Genomic DNA, 21,177 nt, shown 5'->3' with positions numbered 1-21,177 from the left:
ATTAAATATTGTCCAGCTTAAACATTTGTCTTTTTCAGGCAGTGGGCAGAAAAAATGTGAATCCACCACCTTTTGTCCTCCATATCAATTTGCTCCTCAATTAAACTTTGACCCCCACATTTCATTCCCTGGACCTCAGGGACGACCCCAAATGTCTTCTTCCTGTCTACTTGGACTAAACAGTAATTGGGGCTCTAGTTCTGCTAAAGCCCCAAAGCTAAAGTAGACAAAATGGATATGCAGTCATGCTTCACAACATCACATGACACATTGAGTTGAGGGACAGCTGCTGTGTTAGCTTTCATAGCACGGAAAGCCAAGACTTGTAGGCTGCACCCTGCTCGGTATGAATGGACTGAATAGATGAGGCTATACTGGGACAGAGAATGCACACACCTCTCGTTTTCCCTGCAGTAAATTCTCCACTTTCACTCCTCCTTTTTTCTTTTTCTCTCTGAGTTATAGTGTTCTCCTTCAACTCCTCTCCAGCTCTAGTTTAACAACTCCTCAGCATCATTTATTTATGCTTGGCCTGTTTGCAGCACTGGGATCTGATTGGCCAGTTGTCCCATTTTGGGGCCTGATAGTTAAAGCTCCATCATGTCTCAGAGGGCCTGTGTGCTTGTCTGTGTGTATTGTTGAATTATAGTGTTTCTATGTGTATGAAGAGGAACACTGAGAGTTGAAACAAGCGAAAGAGAAATATAAACTGAATAAGACATGTAGCCAGAGAAGGGACATAAAGAAAATTGAGGGAGGGATTCTCAAGAGTGGGTGAAACAGAAATTAAGAAAATGTGTGTTCGCTGTTTGGCTCTATTTTTTTGTAATAAGATCCTGACAGCTCTTTGTCTGTCCTTCTGCACCTGGCTGGGTGGGGGGTGGATATAGGCCTGAGAGGCAGATGTTGAATGAGCCCTTCTCTTTGTGTCACAGTAAATGGTCCTTGAACCTTGTTGAACCTGTTTTAAAACCTGTGTGTGGTTGTGGGGGTTAAAACAAAGCATGTGTGCGTGTGCGGCCGTAGAGATGTCAAGGAGTAATTGCTCGAGTCTCAGACCTGTCATTAGCTCCCCATCGTGTGTCTGAATGAACTAAGCCAAACAGAGGAAACACACAGCAGCATGCGGGACCAACATTCACTGTGAGATCGTTAAATCCAACCGTTTTATTACCTTTCATTACCTATTTTTATTACCCTATGTAGCTAATTAAACCAAGATTTAAATGAAATAATTAAAATTAGATAAGGTCATGGCACAGTGAATTGTAATAAGTTAAATTAACATATGTCAGGATTTTGTATACACTAATTAACTAATTAATATACCGAACACTCACAGAGAAGTTTCCATTGTAGCATCTGGAAGTTAAGTCACCCTGCTTAAAGGCAACCATCACTAAGAGGGTTGCGATGCTATTCGACATGGAGTTATAACGGAGCGCCCCTTAAAGGGTAATTTTTGTATTTTTCAACCTGGACCCTATTTTCCAATGTTTTTGAGTCTAAATGACTCATAGGGACAAGTTTCTGAAATTGGTCCAGTATTGAGGCATAACGCTGTAACCGGCAGCTGCGAAATGAGCTGCAAGGTCAAGTGACGTAACGTTACGTCCACTAAAAGTGCTTGTTTTTGCCACCGACAGGCTCAGATTATTATTATAAGTGTCTGACAACATTAGGAAAAGGATCCTATACAGATAAATTGTAGTTTGTTATTGTGTCCAAGTCTCGCTCAAGGAGAAGTCACCGTTGTGAAATCTGAATATCCGTATACTCTGGCTCAAATAAATACGGACAGCCCATCAAATTCAAAAACCTCATCCACATTGTCGAAATCATCTAAATATTCAGCCGTGACATTGCAAATATTTTAGATAAAACACCAAGCTACGCCTTTCTGTTCTCCAACACAACAAACTCTGCCCAACTGGGCCTCACGTTTCCACCATGGTTGTATTCCACTAATCCACCGTTGTCTTTTGGCAACACGTCACCTCGCCAGATTTCAGAACGAAACTTCTCTTTGAGCGACTCCTTCCATAATGTCAGACACTTATAATAACAATCGGAGCCTGTCATGACAAAAACAATCACTTCTAGTGGACGTAAATGACGGTGCCAGCTTGCCCCAATGGCACCATATTGCTGCTTGTGAGCGGCTGCCGTCTACGTCTCACTACTGAACAATTTCAGAAATTGTTGTCCCTATTATTCAATTAGATACAAAAACATGGGAAAATAGGGTTCAGGTTGAGGTTAAGGGTATCGGCAAACACAAGGCCTACACTAAAATATCTGTCAATAATCGAGCCAAAGTAAACAAAGTCATAAATTTAAATAAAAAAACAGATATTTTCTCAGGAATTGAAGGAGATTCGACAAGTGGAAAGAAAGGGGCTACCCATGTTGCTGTGTGTCTGCTAAATGTGTAAGTAAGTGGATTTTTGCTGATATGAAAGTCATAACTAAGTCTTTCCATCCTCTAGTAGTAGAAAAATGCCAATGCAGTTAAAATGTGGTATTTTTTACTTTATTACCTAACCAAAGACCAAATCGAAGTTCTAACTGAGCACTGGCAAATGTGCTCACCTTGGTGTGTGCACACACACATGTTCTGTAGGCACACACTGTAAATAAATCCCAGTCGTGTGTTCCCAGGATATGATACACTGACACACAACCTGCACGCATGGATGCACACTGAAGCGCACACAAATTTGCGGCACCATTCCATACAGGATATGAAACGGACTGATATAAACTGACTAAGCAGATAAGGTGGTGCTTCCCCGCTGGCTGAGGCACGGGATGAAAGCAGCAAAAATAGATGTAACATGGTTGTTGTCTTTATGTTACACAGTGGAATTTAAAAGAGCTTTGTAACCAAAAGACATACCAGTACTGTCCTTTTTATAAGTTGCCTGCTGCTGCTGGATAACAGGGTTGATTAGAGGTGAAAAGAGACAGAGCTGCGAAGTTGACTGACAATTCTTGGTGGGCTCGTCACTACAAGCAACGCCTTTTCACAAGAAGATCCAGCCAGGGTTGGTGCAGGATTTTAACCAAAAATAGAAATGTATTTAAAATGACCCATCACCACCCACTCTTAATGAAGAAGTGTATCTATGTATATTTGTGTTTGTGTGTGCACATGATGGATGTAGAGGACATTATGTCATCACCCAGGGTAAACACTGAGTGAGTCATGCTTGGCCTTGGGTGGATTTCATTAACGGGCGAACAGCGCTCATCTTTATCACAACAATCTGAGAGCGAGATGAAGAGACGGACGCGACATAAGAGGGATTTAATGACGAAAAAGTTATGCAGACGGAGTTGTAAAGATATTAGAAATATGAAGAATAGAGTGACAGAGGGAGAGATGGAGGTAATGATAACAAGGAGCCAGGAAGGCATTTTCATAAAGCAGGACTCTGCCCCTCCCTCCATCTTCTATCTCCATGGTGATCTGTGTGTGTGTGTGTGTGTGAGGGGGGCAGACTATAGAGAGAGAGAGAGAGAGCAAAACTAAGGAAGGAAATAAAGAGCCAGTGGATGAGAGCAGAATGGTCAATTTCCCCAAGGCAGAGGTGGTAAATTATGGTTTCCCCTTTCTGACGGAGCTCTTTGACTGCAGCTTCTAACAATGACTGCAGTGGATACACACATTATCAGACACAGACAGACACACACAGATGCTCATGCTGAAGCACAGATCTCTCATCCTCTGCAGTTTTATTTAATTACAGCAAAGTTCTAGATATTAAAACGCTTCTCTGATATTAATTTCTCATTTGTTTTCTCGCTCGTCTCTCACACGAGCAAAGTGTCGTTCCCATATCAGCGATAAGTCGGCTGTAAATGAATTACACTTTTATTATGAAGACGCTGTAGCCTGGTATCGGCGGGATTGAATGCAACGCTTGACGGTACATGGATACAACATGCAATGCACATATGACACATGCACATATGCTTGTATTATACAGACAGTCATGCTCCCATGAACGCTCACACGTCATTCATTGAATCTTGAAATGTTATATAATTCCTGAACCTGCATGGTGAGCTGCTTACTGTATGTTGGTTGCTTGCATTCTAAGCAAACCTAAACCAAAGGAAGCAGTGTTAGTGAGCCATACGCTGGCATATTTTGTGTGTGTTTGTGTGAGATGGAGAGCAGAAAAGTGGAATATACTGCAGGGACATCAAGTCTTCATACCTAAGTGATGTATGTTGTTAGTGCAGAACAGTTTCTGATCTGCCGCAACTATGGGAAAGGTATTTCTAATTAAGGCAACTATGTGAATTAGTGTGGGTAAGGTCAGAGGAAAGATCTCTTTCATGGTTAAAAGAAACTAAGGTTGGCTGTTAATAGGAGATGGGATACAAAGTCTTGTCTTCGGTGTCGAAATCACGCACTTTGAAGACCCACTCATCAATCCCGAACTCCCGTTGCAACACATTCTCGCTCCCATCTTGTCAAATACCGACACTTGGTTAGTGGCCCTATTCGCTTCAAACTATGACGCTCCAGGTACCCCTCTAGCGTCAGTTTTGGACGTGACAGGGTGTCAGTTTCCACTCGTTACATGCATGTTTTTTCAAAATAAACTTCTATGTTCACAGGAAACGTACAGTTTCTGCTCATTACGTGCATATAGTCTCTTTTCAAAATGAACTTCCAATGTAGGTTTACTTAGTTTTTAGGTTTACTTGGTTTGGTTTAGTTGTTTTCACGGTAAATAATCACTTATTCTGCAGCCTGATGGAGACACCAGTGTCAAACTCAGCCATTTATCCTTTTTTTTCCACACTAACTGGCAACTTGATCACTGACGACACAGAGATACCAACATTTTTTTTTTAAATGATTATATGACAGATAATTTTTTGTTGAGGAAAAGCAATACTTTTATTCGGCACCTTTCTAAAAGCTCTGTGGATGTATTATTTTTTCGTCAACATAAAAATGTTATCACTATAACCTTTGAATATCGCACCTTCCAAAATGTTTCTACTTGACTTCACTTTCTGTTCTGTAGAAAATAAATGGACCATAGTCACACTGCAAGTATACTCAGTTTGACTTCTACCCCTGTACTTACTTATTTACACTGTGGTTATATATTGTATGTGTCTGATGCACATAATTGTACATATTTCTTATTCTTATTTATATTCTCTACATATATTATAGCATTATGCACACAATTGTATGTTACATACTCCTTTATTTCTATTTTCTTTATGCTTTTATATAAGAGCAACGGTAACGTCCCAATTTCCCTTCGGGGATCAATAAAGTATTTCTAATTGTGATTCGGTATTGCTTTTTAAATACTTTGTAATGATGTTAAGGCTCAAAACTAGACTAAATGTCTAGAGTAAAGATATTTTTGCTGCACACACAGACGCTGAGAAGACTATGACAGTAAACCAGATTAAATCTGCAGCCAATCGGACACCATGTATTTAGTATAACAACAAAGATAAATACTCTACCTTCTTCTCTTTACGTGTGTGTGTGTGTGTGATTATGTGTGTACGTTAATCACACACACACACACTAGATTTAAAGCATGTAAAATTGATCATTATTATTTGATAATTACCAAAGTGGTACATCCCATGGACAACAAGTAACTGGCTGACACACTTCTACACACCTGCACGTGTATTCAATGCCAACACACACACACACACACACACACACACACACACACACACACACGCACAGTTACCATGGTTACCCCCTCAGGGGGCTCTGTAGATATCTGTGTTATCTCAGATCATCTACATTTCAGAATGCTGAAGGCAATTAGGATGAACCTGACCTCTCTCTCACACACACACACACATTAGTTGAATCCCTTTAGAAACCAGTCTGGACTCAAACTGATCTGTCAGAAAATGAGGCCGCTCTTCTCACCTCTTAAAAACCGACTACATGGAGATACAAGGTTTTCAGCAGCTGCAAGCTCATTTTAGAAATTCACACACTTGCTCTGTCTGCGCTGCATTTGAAGCTGAACCCGGTGTATGAGAATAGATCTGAGATATCAGCTGGGAAATGTACAAAGTACATCGATAGTGTGTGTGTGAGAGAGAGAGAGAGAATAGGAGATGGAGAATGATGAGGAGACAGCTAAAGGGAAGTGAGAGGAATGTGATGCAGGGAAGCTGCAACAGGAACATCTGTTCATCCAGTGCAGATACTGCAGTAGATATTGTCAAGTGTGTGTAGTGTGTACGCACACAGGGTTTGCACGTGTGTGCTTCTTCCTGCAGGAAAGAGAATTAATAATGTTTTTTTTTTATTCTGCCGAAAGAAAGTTCAAGATGCTCTCTAATACTTCAAGTTTGTGTTTTTGCTTCTTCATCACGTTCCATTTCTAAATGTCTCCTCATCTCTCTTCCATCCTTGTAACATTTTAAGGAGTGAACAGGCTCGGCAATTTCCTCTTGGCTGAATTACCTCCATACAGGGAGACATTTGTCTAAATGCACTGTTGAAGTCAGCTCTCTCGCTCCTGAGGTGGAAGCAGATCATGCTGTTAATCACCTCTGAAACAAATACACCCCATTTAAACACACTCCAATCGATGCACATTCACAGTATCACACACACAAACACACACACACACACACACACACACATACACGCTATCAGGCTGGTTTGGTTCCAGCTGCACAGAGTTGCTTGTCTGTTCCTGCTGTTCTGCAGAAGCTGTTTATTGGCCCTGTTGTGTGTGTGTGTGTGTGGGTGGGTGTGCAGCTGGTGAGCCGAAGCACCGGTGGAGGCCGGCGCTAATGACCCCATACGTGGAGCGAACGCCTTGTGGGAATGGCAGACCTCAAAAGAGCTGCAGAGGATCATGGGACGGGACCCGCGGTGCCTCAAAGAGACTCCACAAACCGTGGCATTAACTCACAGCGCTGCCAATTAGCGGTGTGGGTCTCTCTGGGTTTTGCCTTTTCGCAGACCAAGCCTGTGTCCGATTATAATTGCACAGGCTTAACAAGATTAGTTTTAGCTTGTTTAGGTGTCAACTGAGATGGACAGCAAAGGACCCTGAGAAACACGATGTTTAATAAAGAACCATGACATTTAGTATAGTTTTCAGTGGCAGAACTTCTGATATTCAACCTAATCTAAAATTGAACCTAAAACCTGCAATAACAGATTTTTTTTAGCCACTTGGCGTCAGCAGAAACAAGTCCTGAACACATAATTGACTTTAAGTTGATATGCTAAACTTATTAGCAAACAGTTGCTTATTTACACATCCAGCAGTTACAGGGCAACGTTAACATTAATTTGGAGCATTGACTGTATATAAGACGTGGACGTAGTCACCGTGACGTTACCCATTGGTTTGTGGACTGCCGTTTTGAAGCCTCATTGGCTTCACTTTTCAGACCCGTAGATTGCCAATTGATTTGGAGTCATGTTTCTGGCCAACTGGCAAATGCAAGTCCTATATTCACTCTCTTTTAGCTCTGTTTTTGGTCTCTACCAACTCCTGAGGGAAATATCTCTAAATGCTCCACTATATTCACCAGCAGCTAGTGTCTGTAAACAAGCAAATGGACAATGCAGCAATATCTGAGGGATCAATAAGGTTTCTGGAAATGGGATATTGGTCTGGCCTCTTCTTTACTAATTTAATAAAGACTACGCTTAGATTGCCCCAAATCTCCAACAATATCCATTCAGCATCAGACCATTAAGATTAACTTTAGTCTTCCCGGATTTCTTAGGCTTCTGAAACAGCAGTTAGATAATGGCACTTTATCTTTCAATTCAAATAAATAAAACAAGACCGTTTTAAGCTCCTCTTGGCAGCATTTTAAGATCTCGGGGGGGAAAGCTACTTTGTTTCACTGTAGGATGAAAGATTGAGTTTATCTTTAGGTATCATCTTCTAAATCAGGTCCTGCAGTGCAGACTGAAGAAAGACAGGAGGACTCAAAGAAAGACAGGGCTGCAGTGTCCTTAAAGGAACAGTGTGTAACATTTCAGGGGATCTATCAGCAGAAATGGAATATAATATTCATAACTATGTTTTCATTAGTGTGTAATCACCTGAAACTAAGAATCGTTGTGTTTTCGTTAGCTCAGAATGAGCCCTTCATATAGGGAGCGTGTCCTCCTCAGGGAGTCCGCAATGTTGCCCTGCCATGTTTCTACAGTAGCAGAGAACGGACAAACCAAACACTGGCGGCCAGCATATTTCTCCGAAACTACGGTAAACATGAGCCACAGAGGGCAAACCGTGGTACCGCCAGCTACCATCTGACTTCCGTTGCTCCTAAAGTAGTGTTATTATGGTAAGGATGGCCTCTGAGCGAGGCGAACGGCGTTACCACAGTTTTGCACTCGGCGGCTCATGTTACCGCAGTCTTTGAAAGGGAGGAGTGAGCGGAGGGGTACTCAGTTGCATCTGCATCCACACCACTAGATGTCACCAAATCGTACACACTGTCCCTTTAAGAAACTTCACAACCAACTTGTTCAAAATAGAAAAAAAAACACCTTGCTCAATCTATCCCTGTTTGTCTGTGTTGCCCTCTTTATTAACCTTTCTATACTCTTTTTATCATTCTGTTGCTGCTGCTCTCCCTCCGTCTCATCTCTGTCTCTTAACTCACCACCTTCCCATTTATCTCGCTTTCTCTCTTCATTTGGCCTTTGCTCTTTTCCTGTCTTGAACCCTTTCTTCAAAAAGCCCCCCCCCTCAGTTCTCCTCCCGCCATCCTCCTCTACCACCGATGTGGCAGCGGGAGTAGCAGAGAGGGAGGGAGGGAGGCTACTTCTACATGTGTTGAATAATACATGCCTGTTATAGAGCGGAGCCGAGCAGGCTGACATGGATGGAAGAGAGACTGTTGAGTTGGATATAGAGTTTTGATAGCATGTGAATACGGAGCATTTATTATGATGAGGTATGAGCAGGCAGGTTAGTTACAGGGTGGAAATATGATATTCAATCAATCTATTAGATTCACACATAGGGAAGGGAAAAGTGTAGCAGCACATGTTCTTTTTTAAGATGCACGTGCGTCCCTAAATGTGCACACAGACCACCATCAACACGTTGACAACCAGTGCGGTGTGTTAATGGTCAAACCTCACTTACATATGTGTGGTAGAGGTATTGACCCTACTCTCATCTGACATATGAGGAAGCAGAGTGTGTCTGTGTGTGCACTCTTGCAGGTTCAGATCTGACAGATATTTGGGGTCACTCCTACCCTGTAGCCCGCTGACCTCATCAGACAGTGTTGAATTATGGGTAGTGGCACTCAGGTCTCACGGCTGTCTCTCTGCTTAGGGCGCAGAGATAGTGAGTCATCTCTCAGTCACACACACATTCACAGAAACTCCCACAGCCGCTGGACTGCGGGGTAGCTGACATTTAGCAATGGATGGAAAATTCAGCGAATAAAAGAAACAACAACAGAGCTGCAGCCATGATGGTATCAAACACGCCAGCGTACCGCTGTGGGAGCACAGCAAGTAGTAGATGTATACTTGTATTTACAGTGTACAAACAGCACTTGCGTGTCTCGCAACAAAATGAGATTTGTTTTATGTTATTTTAACAAAATTAATTCCTTTCATCGTCAGTTGAACTTGTGCAAATCTCCACTCCCTGTGCCTGTCAAGCTTTCCATTCTTGCACGGCCCATATGCAGTTAACAATGATAACAGTGGCAGATTTACCACTCAATTCTTAATTATTTTTCTTTAGCAATGGGTCCTTGAGGCAGAAAAGGTAATTATGGTAATGTTAGCTCCATGAGTTGTTTGAAAATGCTGCTTCCAGCCAGCGGACAACTCCGTGGTCTGAGAAGTGAAGCCAATGCGGAAGTGCCTTAAACTTGCATTCTTTCTAACTGCCAGCAGGGGGCGACTCCTCTGGTTGCAAAAAGAAGTTTGATTGTATAGAAGTCTATTAGAAAATGAGCCTACTTCTCACTTGATTTATTACCTCAGTAAACATTGTAAACATGAGTTTATGGTCTCAATTGCTAGTTTCAAGTCTTCTTCAATACAGCATGATGTTCATTTAGTACATTATGGTCCCATTTAGAGTCAAATAGCTTGTGATTGACAGGACGCTACCGAAGTGTTGTCCGATCTGGGAGTTGTCTGTGTTTTCGTCTTAGAACATTAACCCTTTCACAGTGTGTTTTTAGTTCATGAAATTTAATTTTAACATTTTGGTTGCCTACAATGTCAGCGTTCGGTTGTACTTAGCTTCACCCTCTTGTGTCACTTCTGGTTGCAAAAAACCAAGATGACGACGGTCAAAAACCAAGATGGCGATGGCCAAAATGCCGAAACCAATGGGGGACGTCACGGTGACTATGTCCACTTCTTATATACAGTCTATGGCAATAGCCCTACTACAATGGACATATGAAAGCAAGAGGTTGGATTTGATAAAATGCCTCTGAAATGTCTACCGTCTACCTCTATGCTGGATTAAAGGCACAGTCTGTCAGAGCGAATACATGAACACATAAAGCACTGCATTGAAACCACACAGATGAAAATGTGTGTGGTGTCACAATGCAGCTGACATAAATACTATCTATGGCAAATAACATGGCCATCTGCTGAATATTTGATCAGACACCAGCACAGGCTTAATAATTTAGCGGACTCTCTCTGCCTGGAAATGAATGGTGAACTGTAGGGATGCATTCCCCCCCATTGTGATATTAAACACCAATCTTGTTCCAAGACCCCCTTAAGTCATTGGATCTGTGGAAAATGTCACATGCCTAGAAAATGCCCAATAGCTGTCTAAATCTGACGTCATTATGTTTGACAGACATGTCCTGTGTGACCTATAGTACCATCCACTTTACAGTGGTGTGGATGATTTGTAGCTGCAGCTTTGTGTGGCATCCCAACCTATTGATCTGCAGCATGACTGTAAAGCAATTACCAGACAAATTATATGGTGAGGTGGGAGAATAACACATCGAGTGAAACGGTAAAAGAGCAAAGTGTGGTTCGCCACTCACCTTAACTGCTAAGGTGACTGAGGACAAACCACAAAGCTTGTTAACATAAATCGTTTTGTTGTTTTTTGTGTATTTACAACAAGGGTGAGGATGATTAAACCCCGTTTTTTCTCTCACGTTAAGCCTATGTGAAATCCTTTTTAAAAATTGTTATCATAATAGCTTATATTTCGCCAATTAGACCGTTGTCAGGCTATTAAATAGCCGTTATCTGTCACTATATGTACCATAGATGTAGGTCAATAGGGGCCTACTACACCCACTCGTAGCTTTTATCATCTATAGAGTGCTACAGGAACACTTTTGAAGCCTTTATGTGTCTTAAAAAAGGCGGTTGCCTCTGCTAAAGGTCATCATGCCGATTCGTCCGTCTTTACAGCCTCGTTGTGTATACTTGTGTTCATGTGACCGTGGTGTAGTTGGTTTATTGCCTAACATTAGCTTTTTACTTCTGACGATTGCTTTCACGGCTCAAAGATCATAAAAATGGTGAAGATTATTTTACGTGACAAAACGTGTAAGTATCATAAGTATTTTCTGCAATAATCCAAAACCCAATGGAAAAATCCCATTGGCTTTTTGTCGAGGGAACCCAGAGCGGTGCTAACTTCCCGGTTGGCCTACAAAAATACGTCATCCTTGGAGCACTCTATTCACGCAGTAGACCACTGAAAGAAAGTATAAAAGAAGACGACAGCGACGTCTAGCGTCTGTATTAATTATGACAGGAGCAGAAGACCTCTAGTGACAGTTGTAATTATGATAGGAGCAGAAGCGGAAGTCAGGCACTGTATACAGTATAGGCAGCATGAAACATATTGAGTGGAGGTCGGGGGCTATGGATGGGACACACAGGGTCACCCAGGACACCGGGATCCGCATCCCATGTGAAACCAACAATGTGTAGTTGTCTTTTGGGTTCACAACTGTTAAGTTTCACTTTCACTTTTGAAACGTAGTTATTTTAAGCCAAAATACAATGTTTTCCCCTATACTCAAAGAAGTGGTTTTGTTGGCCGAAACCTAAAGAAATTGTAGTTTTGCTTCCTAAACCTAAAGAAGTTGTAGTTTTGTTGCCTAAACCTAAAGAAATTGTAGTTTTGCTTCCTAAACCTAAATAAGTTGTAGTTTTGTTGCCTAAACCTAAAGAAGTTGTAGTTTTACTTCCTTAACCTAAAGAAGTTGTAGTTTTGCTTCCTAAACCTAAATAAGTTGTAATTTTGTTGCCTAAACCGAAAGAAGTTGTAGTTTTACTTCCTTAACCTAAAGAAATTGTAGTTTTGCTTCCTAAACCTAAATAAGTTATAGTTTTGTTGCCTAAACCTAAAGAAGTTGTAGTTTTGCTTCCTAAACCTAAATAAGTTGTAGTTTTGTTGCCTAAACCGAAAGAAGCATTTTCATTTGTGTTCAAAACATAACGTTTTATTCAGTTTTACAATGAGTAAGAACGTGTTGCTTTTAAGTTTCGCTTCCACTTTTACAACGTAGTAGGCCCCTACTGACCCACATCTATGGCGCTTATATAGCGACCGATAACACCTATCTAATGGCCTGATAACGGTTGAATTGGGTGTTATTTGGCACAAACAATTGTTTATTTTGTTCTTTCACTGAATTACATCCCTTCTGTAAAGTATAGGCATTTATTAATATACAGTACATTTTGTTCAATTCAATGTTAGATGGGTATGACATAACAAAATAAAACTGCATGAATCAGTAAGCTAGTAAAAAATAAGTACGGTGGACCATCATATAAAGAGAACATGATCGGGGCAGTGCTAATCCTCCTGTGATGGTTGGATCAGTGGAAATCACAGGGGGGGCTGGGCTTGAACAACTCCGTCTGGTCAGCTCGGTGTCTCCTCGGTCGGTCGAGGGGCGATCAGGAAATAAACCGGATGATAATTCACCGTGTCGACGGTCACATGTCGTGCAGCGGGCTCCTGAATGATTTAAAGCTTTTTACATCATCAGCCTCACCCTCCTCCCTCTCCTCCTCCTCCTCCTCCCTCCCCCCTCCCTCGCGCTGTCTCCAGCTGATGCAGCGCGCAGCCCGGAGATGCTGCTGCTGATGCTGATGCTGCGCCTGCTGCATGGTGACCGACTGCAGCATCCCGACATGGGCATCCTTTAATCCGGCCGTGCACACAGTGAGTGTTTTTTCCACCACTTTTCTCTCTCCCTCTCATCATCCCCTCCTTTATCTCCAACTAGATCACCCCTCAGTGACTCCCACATCACTCCTCCTCCTCCCCCTTTTTTTTGTTGTCTTCCTTTGTGCAGTTTTTTTCATGAGCGATGGCGCATTACGTGCGTGCTCGTAGAGGTGATGCTGGACGGAAATGTCGGTCCCTTCCTGTATGCGCATGCAGCTCACCTTTAATAACGGTGTGCGTCTTTGCGTGAGAGAGATAGAAGGAAAGAAAGAGAGAGTTTTAGGGCGGGTGTCTCTTCTCCCATCGGGACTATAGAGAGAGCTGCAGCAGCAGGCTCCGTTTGGAGGGTCGAGGAGAGTACAGGAAGGAAGACTCCACTCAAAAGAGGGTGGGACGCTTTAATGAAGTGATTTTTGCAGGTGAGAGCATGTGCTTGTTATGGATTGTGTGTTTTAGGTGTGTCAGAAACAAAGATGGTGAAACTTATTGTCTTTATGCTGTGGAAAGGAGAGGAAAAAGAGAGATGGAGAGGTATAGAGGTGTCCGGATGATACTCTATAAAGGTGTATGGTGTAATATGATCATGAAATAAGCTTTTTTCCAAAGAAATATTTAAATGTCTGCCTCTTTGTTGTCTTATCTATTCATCTATTGCCCCACACAAACAGTGAGGCAACACACTGTGCTGCTGCTGCTGGATGCATGTGTGTGTGTGTGTGTCTGTGTGCGGACAAGAGCACTCAGACACTGAAAGCCTCAAGCTGTGGAACTGGGCTAATCCCTAATGACATGGCCAGCTCTCTCTCTCTTTCTCTATCTCTCCATCTCTCTATCTATCTATCTATCTATCTACCATAAGGTCTTGTCTCTCTTTTTCCCCCCTCCCTCCTTACTTCTTTTTTCCTCATCCCTCTCACACTCAGTTGTGATGACGTGCTGTCCGTGGTGCTGAAAACAGTCATCACTAAGATCGCTTTGCTATTATACGCTCAAGCTCAATGGTCCTGTCAGAGCTCAACAGGTGCCTATTACTTACCAGAAGAGACAGCCGCACAGACATAAAGAAAAGTTGGTTGCAATTTTTAATTCAGTGACTTTTAGATGGAGGTTGTGTATTGGGGGTTTGTTTGAAAATGACATAATCATCATTACACAGAAAGGGATTGTATCGTCAACATAGAATTTTGATAGCTTCAAATTAAAATGTGATTGAAATTCAGGTCCTTGGCTTGGTCAATTTTTAATGGCATTTTTTTAAATTTAGGTAATACTAATCATAATATAGAACATGATTGTTGCTTTAGATTTTGAAAATACACAAAAACAACCTATTCTGAGCCACAATCCTCTGTTCAGCAGAAAGGGTCAAAGGTCAAGGCGCAATGTTATGATGAAGTAGTAAGTCCCAATTGTACGCGTACTGCATGCAGCAGTACAGTAAGGGCACAGTATGTACTAAAGGTTAAAAAAATATTTGTAACGTACTCACAGTTCTTGCCAGAAGAATGGATGCCAAACAGGAAGAAAAAAAACAGGATGATGAGGAGATGATGATGTGGAGGGTCAAAACAAATAACAAGTAGAACCAGACGATTACATAACTGACCAATTTAGCAACTGAAGTTTGTTTTCCTGCACATCCCTCTCTCTCTCTCTCTCTCTCTCACACACACACACACACACACACACACATACATATACCCCGCAGACATGCAGGTCAGAGGACTCAGAGTCACATGGAGGGCCTCACCACTGGAGCAACCTGAGGTGCAGTGACTTGTTCCTTGCTCGAGGGCACTTCAGCAGTGACAGTGGACACAAATAGCATGACTGCCTTTTCACCATGGCATTAAAGTAACAGTTGTTGTTGTTGGGGTTCAGTGTTTGGTCGAGTTTCTGAATAAACAGCAAAAGATACAACTTCACATTTTGTTAGGTAGAGATAATGGAGAGAGGACAGGGAGTGAAGGAGAAAGATGCTACAAACGTCCCCAGCTGGGTTTACCACAATTGCCCAGTGTTGCAGTTTAACATTTTTAAAATGTCACACAGTACCGTACAATCCACTCTTTATAGCTAGTCTATGTAACTTTTGCTGAACAGTGGACACTTTGGTTACAAGTAATAATTATGGAATAATGACAAATGCTCAAATTTAGCCAGACAGTAACACAAATAGAGATGGGTTAAAAAAGTACACAAACTGACATTTGAAACATCTAATCTTCTAAACATTAGCCACCATAAGCCAACTGGTCATACCAGACCAAGTAACGCTGTAGAAACAAAATAATGAGAGGACTATTTGTTCTACCAAAAGCCACATAGTCTCACTTTATACCTGCAATAACTGTTGTTTTTTTTGGCCACTTGGAGGCAGCGGAAACCATTTGCGAACACAGTACTGACACATCATCACCTTATAGATTGACATGACGAACTTGTTAGCAAACAGTTGCTTGTTTTACACGTCCAGAGCAACATTGGCATTCATTTGGAGTTGTGCTGGTGTCCACCTGATGAATTGTCCACACCATTGAATTGTATGATTCAATAAACCTCATATTGATTTTGATGTAAGTCCAATATTCACTCTCTTTTAGCTCTGTTTGTAGCTCTGTTTTTTGGTTTTCTACCAACTCCTGAGGGAATTATCTGGCTCTTTAGCTGCTAATTGTGCCACTATGTCCACCAACTAGTCGCTAACTGTGTCTGACTGCTGTTTGGTGCTGAGCAGGTGGTGTGCTGAGGGTTTGTAGAGCTTTTTCACTGAAAACAGCTGCCTGCTTCGGCCTGAAAATCATATGAAGGCAGTGAGAGTGAACCAAAACAGTCAATTTCAAGCCGGACGGCTAAACAATGAGATGAAACTCACTATAAAGCCAAAGTGATGATTCTCTTTAGGTCCAACACTATGTGACATTGCTTTCGCATTCTCATTTGATACATTATTACTATTAAATTGTCGATTATAGTCACGTTAGATTTAAGTCACAAGCCAAAACAATGAAGAGAAAGCTCAAAAATACACAGAGTCACTGTGTAATTGAAGGGTTTATGAAATGCGACTGGTCTATCATTCATCTTTATTAGATGGATGATGAGTGTGTGTGTGTGTGTGTAATAGATACAAGACAGACACTAGAGAGTATTGATGCTTCTTTGAGAGATGGTAATCTTTATGTGCCTAGGAAGAATGGAAGAATCCCGCGTGAAAGATTTCTTTATGGCAGATAAATACTTAGAGGTGCTAAATACAAGATCGGGAACATTTCTATTGCAACACATCCGGGACGTCGGTCGGGACAGCGTTATCAGCTGTAATCGCCGTTTAGCTAGCCAGTGGGGCACGCTCACATGCACTAACATGCACTAAAATGCACACGTGGGCGGCTCGGCCATTTCAACAAAGCACGGAGAAGCTCGGATTACAGCAAACACAGACGGAGAGCGACTTCATTCTCTGCTCACGTAGACATTATTCCTCTATGTCTTCGCATAGCAAATAGTTGTTTGCTGCTATATTAATGCTCTGGATATCGTTAAGAGAACCTTTAACATTTAGAGATGTCAAAGTACACTCTTATTATACAATATAGGTGTGACTCATGCAGCATAAGGACACACACGCACAACAATAAGCCATTATATTTATGAATGGCTGGCTGGCCCCCACCGCCCTTTCTCCCTCAGATGCTGCTCAGCACTGACGTCAGTGAACCTGCCTGCGCATAAAGGCTAATATAATCAGGACCTCACACACACACACAGAGACACACATTTCATCCTTTCCTTTGTGTCTGTCAGCAGCGCACACACACACACACACACACACGCACACACACACACACCTCTGGTTATTGGCTCAACAGGAGCTAAAGAGAGAGAAAACGAACAGAGACAGATAGAAAGAGACTGGAGGGCCAGTGAGTGTGTGGGAGGTGGGTGGGGGGGCGGCCTTGATCATTATCATTACAATGTAATCCGATCACTGTTATAAATGTGTGACTGTGGTTTCTTCCCTGCAGGTTTATTAGTAGTTTATCTCTTCTCTGCTTTTTTTACCTCCATCTCTTGTAGTTGTGAGCACTTATTAAACAAGATGTTCACTTTATTATACTGATAGTCGGGGTATGTCATAATCTTTGAGCTGCCGTGTCTAAGACACACACAAATCTTCCTAAAGAGCAGATGATTGTGATGGATCTTAGGTTAATACCTGGAATGTGTTTGTTCTCTTGCCTTCTACTACGCAGTTTGTATAAAAAGTGCATGTTTACCTTCATTTTCAATAGTCATAGGCTCCCATCATTATAACAACCATTAATATAGCAGATAGAGACATTCTGTTGCATTGACAACACATCCAGATGCACAAAGTAGTTCCAGTAGTAAAATTGATTGAGAGGAAATCATTACATGTCTCTGAGGCTTTGTCCCAATTATCCCCCCTAATAGGCCTCCTTCCCCTCATTTCAGTGTTACCCTAGAGTGGCCTTCAAAAAAGACAGCTACGAGAGGTCGTGGTAAACTAAGCCGGTATTTACCTCTTCCTCACCTCCTCCAGAACTCATATTGCACGAACCCTCCAGACATGTAGCATTCAGCATGATGTATTACTTTTGTCGAGGCACCAGTAAAAGCTGAAATACAGGAGGCAACAAAGCTTTTAATAAAACAGGCATTAGGAAATTCAAACCGCGGTAAAATGCATAAATGGTCAATCAGTGTGACAGGAGAAGAAATTACACTGGTACTATCCTTTCTTGTAAAGTTGATTGTGAAACTTAATCACTAGTTAAAAGCTCATAAAACCATTACTGCTTACTGTAATTTCACTGAGACAAAATTATTTTTTTGGATTCTGTTTTTGCTCCACTTTTATGTTTTTTAAAACTAAGAATTGTATTAGTTTCTTCTAGGGCTATCAATCGATTAAAATATTTAATCGTGATTAATAACATGATTGTCCATAGTTAATCGCAATTGATTGCGACATATTCGCACATTTTTCATCTGTTCAAAATGCACCTTAAAGGGAGATTTTTCAATTATTTATTACTCTTATCAACATGGGAGTGGGCAAATATGCTTTCTTTATGCAAACGTATGTATATATTTATTATTGGAAATCAGTTAACAAGACAAAACAATGACACATAGTGTCCAGAAACCCTCACAGGTACTGCATTTAGCGTAAAAATATGCTCAAATCATAACATGGAAAACTTAAGCCCAACAGGCAACAACAGCTGTCAGTGTGTCAGTGTGCTGACTTGACTATGAGTTGCCCAAAACTGCATGTGATTATCATAAAGTGGGCATGTCTGTAAAGGGGAGACTCGTGGGTACCCATAGAACCCATTTTCATTCACATATCTTGAGGTCAGAGGTCAAGGGACCCCTTTGAAAATGGCCATGCCAGTTTTTCCTCGCCAAAATTCAGTGTAAGTTTGGAGCGTTATTTAGCCTCCTTCGTGACAAGCTAGTATGACATGGCTGGTACCAATGGATTCCTTAGGTTTTCTAGTTTCATATGATGCCAGTTTACCTAAAACTGAACCTGCTACAACCTTCAATATCACAAGTTGCGTTAACATATTATTATCGTGTTGACTTTGACAGCCCTAGTTTCTTTAAAAGAGTGGACAGAATACACAGTTACATCTTGCAAATCTGCAGCTTGCACATGTAATCGACAGTAGTTACTATGATGTCCTCCTTTTCCACAAAACAAGGCATCTAGGATAACATATTTGTACTTTTACTAATAAAAAAAGAACAAGTACTTCACACAAAATGTACATTTGGATCCACATTTGATGTCCTTACAAAATAACTTCTTTAGATTGCCATTGATGTGTGATTGAGTGATAAAAATATGAAAGAAAAATATTCCGATATCAACACAGATAGGCTCAAAGTGTTCTCACAACATGCTTTATTCACAAGATTCATACGTACCTACGTCAGTCCTGACATTATTGACGGTCAGACTACAAAATATGTCTGCATAGATAAACTGATAAAAATGCTCACCAAACTATCTTTCACACCCTTGGAGAGAAAAAAAAGCACAGGCTCTTGGTCTTCATGTTGGTGCGCGCTATATCAGAGGTCAAAGTTGTAGTTGGATCAAAAAACTTGTAGGTGGACAAACACTGGAGTTCAGGGAAAGTATCTACAGTATTTGGTTGCCATGGTGAAGTGTAAAGCACTCCAAGGCCAGCCTTTGAGAAGAGACAGAGAACAATAAAAGAGTCAGATAGTGAAGGGGAGGAAATACACTTGAGAATGTAGAGAGGGTAACAGGTGAAGGTGGAATCGATGAAAGGAAAAGGACCATCTATTGTCAGCGGACTGTTTGAACATAGTGAGCAGTGCACACAACGGGGACTACACTCATCTGCTGGCAAGCAAGCGGTATATAAGCTGACAAACAAGTCCCTGAGCTGACTGGGAGGATAGAGACGGAGAAACCAGAGAGGAAGTGGCGAGGTTGGAGAGAGTGACGGCAGAGAGACAGATTCTCTTGTGGCTCTAATGGTCTCTGACGGATGCATTTTTCTCGAGTCAGTGTAAACCGAAGACAGATGGATAGGCCTAGTGATTTCTTGATCCTAAAAGACCAGCCAAATAAACGTTTTTATGCAGGGATGCTATAAAGAAAGCGGAAAGCATGGGGATTAGCAAATCGGATCGATAGAGACAAAACTGTGGGGGGAAATGTCTTTTGGAAACCACTGGTAATATTTCCTTTCTCCATTATTTCTGAGTGTCACCAATATTTCATGGTATTGGAGCTCCGCGTCGAATAATTAGTCAGCAGGATATCAATGGGCCAGTTTCAGGGCTAGGTTTTAAGCCTTCTGTTAGAGAATAAAGTGCTGCAGGGATGACGTATGTTTGTAGGCCAACCACGAAGTTAGCATCGACCTGGTTCTTTCAACAAAAAGCCAATGGGATTTTTCCATTGGCTTTTGGATTATTGCAGAAAATAAGCTCTGTGGCAAACACACATTTATGATACTTACACGTTTCGCTACGTCAAATAATCTCCACAAATGAACACCAGTTTTATGATTTTTGAAGTGTGAATGCAATCGACAGAAGTAAAAAGCGTTAAGCCATAAACAAACTACACCACGGTTGCATGAATGCGTGTATACGCTACGGGGCTGTAAAGGCTGACGAGTCGGCGTGGTGACGTTTAGTAGTCTCATTTAGCCATTTTTTATCAACCACCTTTTTTAACACACGTAAAGGCTTCAAAATTCACAAGTGGGATATTTACTGATGTATTTTATGTCGTAGAACAAAACGTTAAAATGTTTGTGTTAACCACAGACCTTATTTCAGACATCTAACGACCCATTCCAGACTTCCAGACGAGGGACCCGGAAATGCTAAAATGCTAACTCATTTCTGGGTTTTAGGACTCATTCCTGTAGCACTCTATATAGAAAGCTTGCTCAGATACTAGAGAAGGACAACACAGCCCAAAGAAAGGGTGGGGATTAGCGAATCAGATCGATAGAGACAATACTGTAGGGGGGAAATGTCTTTTGGCAACCACTGGCAATATTTCCTTTCTCCATTGGAGCTCCTCGTCGAAGAATTAGTCAGCAGGATGTCAGTGAGCCATTTTTAGGGGCAGATTAGCTTCTCTTACACTATATGTCTGCAATTGAGGTGTATACTCGGGCATCAAATTAGTTGGGGTTTATTCTCTGAGTGTGAGATGACCCTGTTGTTTTTTAGAACTCAAGGCCACACAGACAGAGATATCATGGACATGGCTGGTTAGCCAGGGAGCCTAAGGGAGTGACGCTGTTGTTTTTTATTTATCTTGCAGTCTGGAGCCAGGCCCAGTGCGCTTTAAGCTTCGGGCTCCCACTGTGTTGCATTAGGGCAAGATAGATGGGGATGAGGCAGGCCAAATTGGGAGTGAACCGGGCCGGCTTACAGGTCA

At 41.6% G+C, this 21,177-nt stretch overlaps 1 protein-coding gene across 3 annotated transcripts in view; it reads left to right on the top strand.

Annotated features, from left to right (window-relative positions):
- The first annotated feature begins 12,481 nt into the window (after positions 1–12,481).
- Positions 12,482–21,177, top strand: part of slc7a14a (solute carrier family 7 member 14a) — a 34,497-nt gene continuing 25,801 nt past the window's right edge. Inside the window, exon 1 of one of the 3 annotated variants that reach the window (XM_037746937.1) lies at positions 12,482–13,199. The gene's annotated coding sequence lies outside the window, so the exon portion shown is untranslated. Of the gene's footprint in view, positions 13,200–13,234; positions 13,625–21,177 lie in introns of those variants that run through there. The other 2 variants (XM_037746938.1, XM_037746936.1) reach the window with 2 other exon arrangements.

The sequence above is a fragment of the Sebastes umbrosus genome, chromosome 16 (assembly GCF_015220745.1).
Source record: "Sebastes umbrosus isolate fSebUmb1 chromosome 16, fSebUmb1.pri, whole genome shotgun sequence".
Classification (NCBI taxonomy): Eukaryota; Metazoa; Chordata; class Actinopteri; order Perciformes; family Sebastidae; genus Sebastes; species Sebastes umbrosus.
The sequence above is the reverse complement of the archived record's forward strand: the minus strand, read 5'-3'. Positions and strand labels throughout refer to the sequence as shown.